The following is a 12,482-nucleotide window of genomic DNA, read 5'->3' as shown; positions in this document are numbered from 1 at the left end:
TGTTAGCAGCTTTGGTAACTCTTAGCTGAACCTGATAAGTGAGAATTGCTGGTTGTGACATGGGCTGGATGTTTTACACCCTCCCCACTTCCTCCATGCCGAGCTCCGACTTGAGGTTCCCCCTGATGGCACGGCTGGAGCAGTACCAGCAGAAGGGCGTTCCTTCGCTGGCAGATACGTTCCAGTGAGATCATCATAGCCGTCAGCCTCCTTCTGTTTCTGGTTACTGCCTAATGGGTAGCAATCAGGACTGGTGTGTGGAGATCTGAAACGGACTCCTTGGGAGATGGGGAGAAACTGGCCTCCCAGGCTGAATCCCTTGGGTCTGACAGTTGACGTTTCCCTAGGCCCCTTCATGGGCCAACCTTGTGCTTGGGCTCAGCAGGAGGGGCTTGGTGAGACTTTAACATGGCACATAGAACACAAACACTTCAAACATTAGAGCTCTTTAAGTGGTTATTGGCAAAGGAGGGGGCCAGTATTGCATCTATCTTGCATGGGGCAGGATCCAAAGTCCCTAGTGGGTTGTTAAATGCCTTGGTGGGTGGCACATTCTGCCCTACGTAGGGGTACAGGTCAGAACTGGAACAAGCAGCAGAACCTAAGCTATATTGTGGGCTTAGGAATGAAGCATCACCCTCCCCCTTCCCCCGCCAGTCCTAAAGCAACCTAGCTTGTACAGAACGCTGGCTGGCTGGCGAGCCTGTCTTCAGTGCAAAGTGTTCCAGTGTTCTTAAGGGCAAAGTCAATTGAGACGCCACAGATGTGAGAGCTGTGGGGGTGAGAACCCCAGCAGGACAACATGCAGGAAGAAATCTGTTGGGGGACGGATAGTCTGAACACGTTCCTGTGTCACACCTGCTTTTTGTATATTCGACTGCGAGTCTTGTGCTCTTTTACTGTGTGTTTGAATACATGTGTTTTGAATATGCCTGTGTTCATATTCCTCTGGAAATTTCCCCCACTGCAGTAAGGAAGTATAAGCATGACTGAGCGGCTTGCCTGCTCTCATCCTTTGTCTTGCTATGTGTCTGCTCCACCATTCAAAATGGAGGCTCACAGCGAGAGGGAGGAGCCATTTTATCTCCTGGGGTTTGATATCCTGGCCCTGCTTTTGTACTTCTTGCACTTACCAGGTAACTGTCACTGTGAGGAGGGGTGGGAATGGACTGGGCACCTATTGAAGCACTGGGGATGGGCGGGTGGGGAACAGACTGGGCACGCAGTAGTTTTCTCTAGGCTATTCAGCATTTCCTCACCGTGATGAGACAATAGGAGACTGCTGCACAGGGCAAGGAGAATGATGGACGCGCTACCATTTCTGCCTGAGGCCAGTAGTGGCTGGGCCTTTGAATGATACCTGGGTCTGTGGACTTTTTCTGGTTCCTATAGTGTGTGTGGGTCTGATGGCCAGGCCCGACCACTGTTCTAAACCACTCAACCCCCTGTTGTGTTCCACTGGCTCTCCGTAGGCTCCTGCCTCTCCTGTGAACTGCACTATGACCGTGGCCTTAAACTGCAGCCCAGTAACCCCAGTTCCCTTCCTTTTTAATATACAGCCTCCATGTCAATCTGCAGTCTTGGCTGAGTGGCTGCTACTTCCATTTCACTGTGGCACAGCCCTAGACCATGTCCAAGAGCAGTTCAGCTAGTTGGCTTTAAGTGCAATTTGCCCGGCTGGTGTAGAACAGCCTCAAACCTGGGTTTAGACTGCCCCCACCTACTCTAGAACGTGTCTTGGAAATGGCTGTATCCGCCGTGTGGGGTCCAGGCAAACTCCTTGGTGTTTAGATGCCTTTCACAGAACTTGTCTCCAGTTACTGGCGGTGGTGGCTCCTTACCCATCGGTCACATCCCCACACAGCTTGGCTATAACTCTTGGCAGCAGGGCAGCTAACAGTGATCTAGGTTAGCACATGACTCTTGCTGCCTTTGTGCAGTGTAAACCAGACTCCTACCCGGTGTTAGTATAACTGGCTTGACTTTCCCCTGGGGCTCTATGTGGCAGGGCTTCCCATTGCGGCTCATGGGCACGTCTTCCTCGCACCCTCTCCCTTGCTGGAGGATTTTTGTCTCCAGAATGTACTGATATAAATATGATTAACTAGTACGCTAGGTGTGGATGTGCCCATGTGGTTGTCATGGCAGAGCTGGGGTGTGAATACAGCCTATAACTTGTAACCAGCTGAGGTGATCTGAGCTTAAAGCTCTTTTCATAATCATGGCTAAAGGCGGTAACCTGGACTGAACCTTTTAGCATGAACAGCGTCCCAGTAGCACCCAAAGCTTGTTCTGATTTTTAGCGTACAGGGCTTTGAACACCTCACCTGCTACTGCCTGAGGTGGTGGGGAAGGCATAGTGAGGGACAAATGGCCTGGGAGAGCAGCTGGGAATTCTGTGGCTGGCTCAGCCATTCGTTCCTCTCTGTCACTCAAGGCAGGAGATGCCTCCACTGGAAGAGGGCAAGGAGTCAAGGACCTTCAGTTTGAGATGTTGCTAGCCCTGCCCCCAATGCTACACATACCATGAGCTACTTGGCTTCACCCCTCACCTTGTTGCATTGTCCAGCCCAGCTGTGCAGGACAATTCTTGAATCTATGGCCCTTGCTACAGCTGACAGAGGGTCACTAGTGGAAGACCCCTACAGGCCAGGAACACACATTTTACCCCCTTTGGGAAGTATCCACACTGTGGGTGTATCAGTACTAGGGATGTAAGTATTGTTTTAAAAAGTACATGTGTAAACTACACCTCTACCTTGAAATAACGCTGTCCTCGGGAGCCAAAAAATCTTACCGCGTTATAGGTGAAACCTCGTTATATCGAACTTGCTTTGATCCGCCGGAGTGCGCAGCCCCGCCCCCCCCCCGGAGCACTGCTTTACCGCGTTATATCCAAATTCATGTTATATCGGGTCACGTTATATCAGAGTAGAGGTGTATTAATTATACTGGTTAACCGTTTAATCGTAAACACAATGGGGGTCTGGGGCTGCTGTCCGCCCCTGCACAAGGGGGTCTGGGGCTGCCGCCCAGCCCCACACTGTAGGGGGGTCGGGGCTGCTGCCAATTTGTTCTAAACGTTAACTGCAATATATTAACGGTAAGACTAATACATATTGGTTAACTGTTTAATATTTGACATCCCTAACAGAATAGAAGTGTGTGGGTGTAGGGAAGGGGGTTCCTCTCCAGTTCCTGTGGCACTCTGACTCTCCTTGCTAACACTGGCCTGAAGGCATATTCCTCCTCTTAAGATTGTCAAGCATCCAGGGTCCCTGGAGTGAACTCGGGCCCTCAGAAACATCAGGTGGCTGGTCTGAGCTGGGACGCTGCACTGGGTGAAAACTGATGCTGCTTTGCTCGGAAGCTGCCTTGCCGGGAAGCGTATATCAGTAGACTGCAGCAAGGATGGCACTGCAGGGCTCAGTAGAAAGCACTCCGCTCCTCTCCGGAGTGTTTCCCTGGGAGCTGCTGTCTTCCCTAATAGGCTTCACTGAAAGTCCCTGGGGTTAGCCAAGTTTGGGCGCACTGCTCCAAGCTGTAATAGTTAAAACATTACATGAGCGTTCACCTCTGAAAACCTGCCGGTCTTGCGTGTAGCAAAGGATGGGAGAGGCCACTGCCCTGCTTGGATTTGTACTGAAATGCAGAATTACTTCGATATTGCTTCTAAGAAATACATAGGCAAGGTGGTGTCACTACAGTCTGCCAAGTCCCCTGCTGGGCCTTTGGCTGCTTGTGAATGCTGAGTCAGGCCGGCTTTGGGAGGGTCTCCAGTGTGACTTCAAAACACAATGAGTGAAAAGGGGAGGGTTTGCCCAGACTCTGATCCAGTACAAGCTGACCCCCTTGTGTGTAAGCTCAGTCTCCTGGAGATGGAACAATGCGTCTGCATGCACTTTATAAAACAGCCATCTAGCCTCAGCCTCGCTTGGAGAACAATGCACAAGTGCCCAACCTGGAGGAGACCTGGATGAACTTGACTCTCTAGGCAGAAAGAATGCTTTCTGGGTCTGGGTGAGCAGATGGCTGTAAGTAACCAGCTCCTTTCATAGGTGAAGAAGTATTGTGGATAGTTCCATAAAACTAATGGCACCTCAGTATCTACTCCAGTCCTGTAAGCTCTCCACTAGAAGTGTTACCCCATTGTATGCAGAAAGGTTTAGCAGTTCAGTGTTAGCTTCTGCTTTCACCATGGCCCCAAAGCACCACCACCCAACCTTTCTCAAAGCTAATTGCATGCTGGATAGTAGACATGTCTGAGCATGCTTGTCAAATGACAGATGACAGCTAGCATTAGCAACTACAGCTGTAATGCAAAGGCTTTCACAAAGTAAGGGTAAGATTAGAACACACAGTGCCTCTGGCCTGACTGATTCAAAATCTTCCATGGTGAACCTGGGTTATAGCTGGGCAGAAGTTGGTTGCCCATCCCTCTGCATTTCCCCAGGGCTCCAGTGAATCAGCAGAGGTTTTTTCCCAGTGTAACTCCCCTTAGCACACTTAGATACCTGTGGCTTTGACTGTCTCTTGCACTGACGCTCCACCTGTCATCTTGCTGTCCTAGAGGAAGCCAAGCACCTGTGACTCAAATACAGGGGTAAAGGGGTGAAATTCTCAGGGCTGTGTTATACAGTGAAGTCAGCCTAGATGTAGAACATCTTCTATGCTACTTATCTTGAAGTCTTTATGTTATTACGTGTCTCCTCCACACAAGCCCCAGTAAGTGTTGAAGCTGCATCTGTGGGAAGTAGATGCAAACCTCACATCCACAGTGATGTAAGAATAGAACCAGTACCTGCCCCTGCTTAGTACAAGTCACAAAATGTTTCACAGTATCCCAGCATTAAAAAGGCTAAGTCAGCAAAATAAATCTCTTTCTTTGGAAAGAGACATGCTCAAGTAAACTTCTGTGTGCTGCAACAGCACAAGATTAACTTTTTCCTTTAGAGAAGGGGTTAGTGCTGGGACAAAAGGGAAATAAATCCTCAACACTTCCTATTATGAGAAAAAGGATGGTCTTGTGGCTTAAAAAAAAATAGACTGTGCGGCAGGACACTGGGTTGAATTCTCAGGTCTGCCACAACTTTCCTGTGTGACCTTGGCAAGGTCACTTAATCTCTCTATCTCTTCATTCTCCAACTGTAAAAGGAAGTTTCTTTCTCCCACTCTCTGTCTGGCCTGCTTAGATGGTAAAATCTTTGGGGCAGAAACTCTCTCTTACTAGTGTATGTTTAGTGCCTAGCATGAGGTCCACTCGGTGCTTCTAGGTGCTACTGAAATACAAACAGTAAGTAGTTTGTTTGTTTTTTTTTAATAAAATCCTTTGTTCTGTTACTAGTTAACACCTCTGATTGTTAACGCTGCAGTAATATTAAAACATCTCTCTACTCTTCACTATGGCAGTAGTTTACTTTTTGTTCAGCATGACAATGGTAACAGACTGGTTTGATTATCTGGCTTCTGACTGGTTTCACCTTCATGGTCTCAGATTAGATCAATGCTGCTTTGTTGGGCCAAAAATCTCTTACCAGCATATTTTAAATTATTTTTTTAATTGAAGCTTTAAAACAAGTAACATTTGTTTTGTTTAGTATATTTTATTTAATAGATCTAAGTCATGAAATTCTTCCCTCAGCTATTCACCCATTACTTCTATCTACTGCCAGGGAAGTTGTATGCAAATATCTTGGGCCAAAACTTGACCCCAAATTTGGAATTGTAAAGCTATGCATGCTCATAAGGACAAGGCTGTATACTTAACTTAAAGCATGCCAATATATATATATATATATATATATATCTTCAGTTTTCCTCAGCAGTGATGTACCTCAACACACCTGCATTAGAAGGAACTTGAAAGTAGGAACAAAAGTGGAATTGACCTGACCAATTTTAGTGTTCCAACCTACGTGAAGGGCAGGAAGTGACAGGTAAAGACACTAATAAAAAAAAAGGGGGTGGGGGTGGGGGAGACATTTGGATGCTCCCATTAACAATTTTCATCACAATTTTGGAGTTCACTTTGCCATAAAACAAAGGATCCACAACACTATAGTTGAATCACAAAACTCCTTTCACTACTGCTAGCCATTAACATCATTTGAGAACATCAACCACCTAGGAAGCTAAAGATCAAATAAGAAATTATATAAACCTTCACCTGTAGCATTGTCTAAATCTTCTTAGAGCAAAGTTCAGTTAACCACACTTGTCTACGGTTGTGTGGCTCAGGTGCTGAATATAAGTTCTACATGCTATCTTGGGACTTGGCGTTTGCCCACCGCTGACAGCTATTTTTCCCCAGATTGGCAGAATTGGCCTGGCTGCCTGAAGCTAGTGATGAATGGTGACATAGTCATTTCATTCTGTTTTAAAATGTGTTTTTCCTGCTTATGCTGCCTTTACACAGCTCAGTCTGAGACCAGCACACAAGTGCCAAAATAAGGGGCAATTTTCAGCCCATCCAGAGGCAGGAGTATCATGTCACTAGAAATTTTAAATAGGCATGTGCATTGCTCAATTAGTTTCCTCTGCCCATGTTATTTCTATAAGCCCAGGGCAGAGACCCCAAAACATAAAAAGATGTAGATCAGGACTTGGATCTGAATGTATGGGCTTTCTTCTATCACTGTCAGTGAAATGAATGAAAATCTGGACCCAACATATATCTAAAGTTTGGGGCTCTTGGAGGGAGGGGAGGCATGTGGAGTTTGAAGGATTGCATTAACTCTTGTAATTTTCCCATACAGGAGGGGAACTGAATTACCCTGGGTTAATAATAAGGCTATCCGTTTTTAAAAAATGCCTTGGTTCACTATTTGACCCTGACTAACAGTGAGCGCTGCAGGCTTTGCTACATGAAATCAGATTGCCTCATTTGGTTGTTCTAAACAGAGCATGTCAAAAGCTGATAAGTATGTTTTGTGAAAAAAATTCCAAACGTTTTCATTTAAAAAAAAGTTTGCAATTTTTTGGATGTTTTTCTGATGTTTTTTCCAGTGAAAAACAGAGAACCGTTTTTTGTTTGTTTGTTAGCTTTAAACTTTGGTTGAAAAATCACAGAATGTAATCGAAAATGTTGATCAGCTCTAGTTGTAAATCTGTGCTGTGCACTTAATTCGTTGGCTTCATTCTCAAAATTATGGGATTAGGAACAAGGAATTGGGCCTTGTGTGTACCATTCCCCGATCTACCACTGACTCACCAGGTCACTTTCCTTGTTTTTGTGCTAGTTTTCTACATCTATAAACTAGGTAATTAAAAGCCTCAGCAGCCCTTGTCATAATCTTCAAAGTGCATTTCACTTATTATGGAGAATAGTTTGTAGAGAGTTATTTATAAGTGACCTGATGCCTGTCTTGAGGAGCTTACACTTGAAATCAGACACACAAATATCCCTTCATGCATGGTACACCCCATGGTGAAGGGACTGCAGATTTGCCAACTCTTGTGATTTTATTGTTAATCTCATGCTATTGATATATATTTTTTTAATTTCGTAAAGTCTTAGCTCCTGGAGTCATGTGATTATAAGAACCTCCACTTTCATTTTTTTTAAGTACATTTCTATCCCTCATAGCAGTGGTTCTCAACCATTCCAGACTACTATACCCCTTTCAGGAATCTGATTTGTCTTGCATACCTCAAGCTTCACCTCACTTAAAAACTACTTGCTTACAAAATCAGACATAAAAATACAAAAGTGTCACAGCACACTAGTACTGAAAAATTGCTGACTTTCTAATTTTTACCATATAATTATAAAATATATTCGATTAGAATATAAATATTGTACTTATATTTCAATGTGATACTTGAGCCTGTTTTTCACTTGTGAGCCTTGTCTGAAGCCCGAGCCCCAGGTGGTGGGGCTGAAGCTTGTAATTTAGCTTTGCAGGGGCCCCCTGTGATGTAGGGCCCTGCCTGCTACCCCATAATGCCAGCCGTACACTTGCGATCCCTCTAAACCCGTCCTGTGACTCCCCTGGGTGCTGCAACCCAGAGGTGGAGAAACACAGATCTAGATGAGTTGAGTACCCCTGGAAGACCTCTGTGAACCCCAGGGGTACGTGTACCCCTGGTGGAGAACCACTGCTTCATGGTGTGGAGAAAAGCTTGAAAACATGAGCTGAGTGCCTCTTCAAGGCTCAAAAACAGAAGGCAAAAAATCTGGCTTTAAAAAAATCATGAATCTCATGATATTTGGTGGCCTGACCCATCATTTTTGAATGCTTGGGATTAGCAGTACCGGGACTGTGTTAGTAAGAGAGCACAGTTGCAGGCTTTGGAAAATTGCTACTTGGGGTAGTGGATACTAAGAGATTTCAAGGGGGCAGAGAGAGGATGGGGTGGAGGGGGAAGCATAAGAGGGCACCATCCCTTACTCTTGGCCAAAAGTGCAGTAAAAGCAAGAGATGACAGCAGACCAGAGGGAATGAGGGGAGCGCAGTAGGAAGTGAGAGCAGAGAGACAGGCAGGAGGAAAGAGTGAAGGTGAGGAGTTGAAGGTAACAGGCAGGGTGAGTAGGGAATAGGATAAGATGCAGGAGGCGTCCTAGTGGTGAGAGAGGATAACTGGAGTAGCTGTGTTTTGGGAGGGCAAACTAGTAATACAAAAGCTCATCATAGATATTAGGGTTGGAAGGGACCTCAGGAGGTCATCTAGTCCAACCCCCTGCTCAAAGCAGGACTAACCCCCAGACAGATTTTTGCCCCCGATCCCTAAATGGCCCTTTCAAGGATTGAACTTGCAACCCTGGGTTTAGCAGGCCAATACTCAAACCACTGAGCTATCCCTTCCCTTAAAGAAAAAAAATGTTGAAATTATTTTAAGTTTGCAGGGTGCATAATGGGGCCTGCCCATGGTGACACTTTTTACCATGTCTCCTCTAGACATTTTTATCTAAACAGTGGCTGGCCAGTATTGTTCCTTGAATTTGAGGTAAACAAAAAATGTCTGACAGTGGTTCTCAAACTTTTTTTTTCACGGACCACTTGAAAATTGCTAAGAGTCTCGGCGGACCACTTAATGATCTTTCCGAATGTTGTTTGTACCGTTAGCTAACTATTGTAAAGCGCTTTGGATAAGAGTGCTATATAAAAAAACCCCTTAATAATAATTAACATTTTTTGTTCTACAAATAAAAGCACTCAACTCATATTTTAATATCAGTAGTCTTACCTTTCTAATGCAATGGATGTGCCCTCTCTCCCCTGCCACGGCAGCCCCCGAGCTGGGGCTGGGAAGAAGGCGGGGGTCTTTCCCTCTCTCCCCTGCCGCAGCAGTCCTGGAGCTGGGGAAAGTCACCACTTTCTCTGGCCACCACAGCCCTGCACATCCCAAATTCTCCCACCCCCTCTTCTCACCCCACTGCCCCCTCCCACCTACCCCCTATTCCCCGCATGGCCACCAGCTCAACCTACATGTACGTCTCCTCCAGGTCCAGGCACCTAATTAATGGAGCCATGCCTGCATGGCTCCACTAATTAGGTGGGTGGCCCTTCATTCTCTTGTGTGGGGCCGCGCAGGAGTGCACCTTAGAGGGAACTATCCATGGACCACCTGAATGGAGGTCACGGACCACAGTTTGAGAACCTCTGGACTAAGAGTTCCCATGTGAAAAATGTTGGGTTGATATTATCTACAGCTGTTGCTTTCTTGGGTGGGGGAAGCGAATAATGTGTGCTTTGAGGACAGGCTCTTGTTTCACTGGGGGAAATATCTCCTTTGGAAATTTTCCACCAGCTCTGCTTCTATGTAGCGCTGGGCCCAGATCTGATGGTTTTACTGGGGGGAATCTGAACTCTGCAGCTAGGGCCCTGTCTCTATAATGGGTGGCTCAAACTCCAGCTCTGGAGTGTGCCAGCTTTTGTACCCGCTGCCAGTGAAAAGTGCTATATAAGAGCTAGATGATGATATTTGTAGCTCTGCCTTGTGCTGTTAATAGCACCTCCCTTCTCCCAGAAACAGCCTTTTGGGTGCACAAATGACAAGACGCTTTCCCCAGCACGCAGCCTCTTAGCGGTGGTCTGGGGGCGCTTCTGCCGGAGAGCTTCTCATTGTAACACACACAGCCGGGAGGGAGGGTAAACTCCCCCCAGCCAGAGCTCCTGCCTCCCACAGCGCCTGGCCCGCAGGCTGGTCGCTCGTGAGCGCCCTCAGCAGGGCACCGGCTGGGACTCCCTCTAGGACCCGGGGGAAGCTGATCCCGGGCAGTGGCCGGAATGCAGCCCCTGCGCAACGCATGAGATGTATGAATTATAATCCCACCTCTTGGGAACCTGGGGCATCCCGAGCCGCCGCCGCCGCCGCCGCCGCAGCCATGGAGGCGGGGTGGAGGTTTGCCCTTAGAGGCTGCGGGAGACAGAGCAAAGCCACTGCAGCTGGCCACTAGCAGCAAGGCAGCCCCTGTGCACGCTCCGCGGGCCAGCCCCCCTTGCCCCGGGAAGGAGGATGCACGCCGTGGCTTTGAGAGATTTGGCTGATTTTATGCAAGCATCAGACCTGGGCTGCGTCTGGCGGGGCGGATGCTGAGGCTGCGGCTCTCGCCCAGCTTTGGGCTGGCTCCCTTTGTGCATTGATTGACCATTGAGAAGCTCCCCACCCCACCCCCTCCAGATCCCCTACCCTAGGGAGCCTGACAGTAGCAAGTCGAGCCCAGCGGGAGGAGGGGGTCGGGGGAAAGTTGCAGCTCAGCTGCTGGTGGTGGGGAGATGCAGGCTGAGGCTGACCTGCAGGGGAGAGAGGTGGTTGCTGTGTCCAGGAGGGGCAGAGCCCCGTGGGCAGCTGCAGAATCCAGGGCCAAGTGAAGAAGTGCAACGGACAGCACCATGAAGCTGCGGCTGCACCAGGCCCTGGCGGTGCTGCTGGCCTGGGGTGAGTGCCTTTGTTGCTTTGATTTTAAAGTGATTTGTGTGCGGGAGAGCTAATGAAATCGCGGGGAGAAGCTGACAATCCCAGCAGAGTTCTGTCCGTTGCAGAAGAGTTGCTAAGTTAAAGCAGTTTGGACAAAGCCCTGGGAATAGATTAGTGGGGTCGATCCTGTCTGGGGACCAGTGGGGTGGACTAAATAGGATTTCTCTATCACTAGGGAGCAAAGTCTTGGGGAATAGACCGTAGGGACCAAACTGGTTCTGGTCCCCAGCACCTGGCGAAGTAAATGGCACCTCCCCTCTTGTCCCTTCTGTTACTGTAATTATGAAATAAAACAATAACTCGCTGGGTGTGAATGTGAACATACAGGGAGAAAAGAAACCAAAACCACTCTGATCTGCCGGTCCTTCAGCTCTAACAACCTAGGTAGCTCCCCAGAAGGGAACATGACTTGTTATTAGTGAGTAACCCCCCTCTTCTGTATGTTTCCCTAGAGTTTGAGTTATGTGCTGAATATTCACCGCAGTGTGCTCTTTACTTCTGTGCAGCTTTGAGATCTTTGCTAGGCAGCTTCTTCCCTTCTTAAACCATTATTTTTAGGGATATAAGATTACGCTCACCCTTTCAAGTCTGGATTTTGTGACCCAAGTTTCGCTTCTATACTTTTTCCTTCATTTGATTTTATGAAGGGTGCATGTCCACTCCAGGATAGTTGTAAGAATCATTTTATTATTACTATGCAGAGTGGGGATTTTTGGGGAGGGGGGAATCATTTGCTACTTGTATGTTCTAAAAGTTTATGTTTTAGGAAGAAGAATGTGTGTCAAGGCTGCTAAAAATGTCTTTGGGCAGGGAAGGTGTATGCTACAATAAGCACTTGTCCAACTGAAGTAAACAAGGTGGTGTTATTATGGAGAGGATGGAAATAGCTCTGAATGTAGCATGCTTTCTGCATGCCATTCCTTGAGCTGGGATTCCTGCATGCTGTTGTTTTCCCCAAGGGGGCTGTAGAGATGCCACTATTTTGTGCTGCACAAAAAACAGCTTTCTTTATGGGCTTTTTCAGTTTACCAACTACTGTGAAGTTACCAAAATAAAAAGGAAGAGGGGACTAAATAGAAACAAGTCCACTGGCCCCAAAGATCCTAATCTTGAAATTTGGAGAAGGGGTGGGGCATTAATTAAAGCCGATTAAGCACATAAGTAATTATACTTAGACTAGTTATGAGGTCTGTGCTGCTATTTTTATATAATCTGCTTGGAGATGTTTTCAAACAAGGGGCCCCTCTCAAAGAACTCTGGGAAAGAGAGTTTTGCCTTTTAAAAGAAAATTAGTTTGAATTTTGGGGTAGTGCTGTGAAAACAGAACTTTGGAATGGAGCATTAGATGTGTAAGCCTTCTTTGTCTGGGGTCATTTGATAGTAGCCAGGTTTGAAGGCATCTTATGCTGGATCTGGGAGCATCTCTCCCTGAGTGTAATGAAGGGCCAGTTTCATTAAACGGTAGCTCGTTTGCACTAGATGATGCACTGCGGGCTCAGTAATATCCCACTTCCTGATGTCAGTCAAGGGTACACCCCCAAAACAGCCGAAGGAGAGGTATC

This window comes from Emys orbicularis, chromosome 7 (assembly GCF_028017835.1).
Source record: "Emys orbicularis isolate rEmyOrb1 chromosome 7, rEmyOrb1.hap1, whole genome shotgun sequence".
NCBI classification, from domain to species: Eukaryota; Metazoa; Chordata; order Testudines; family Emydidae; genus Emys; species Emys orbicularis.
The sequence above is the reverse complement of the archived record's forward strand: the minus strand, read 5'-3'. Positions refer to the sequence as shown.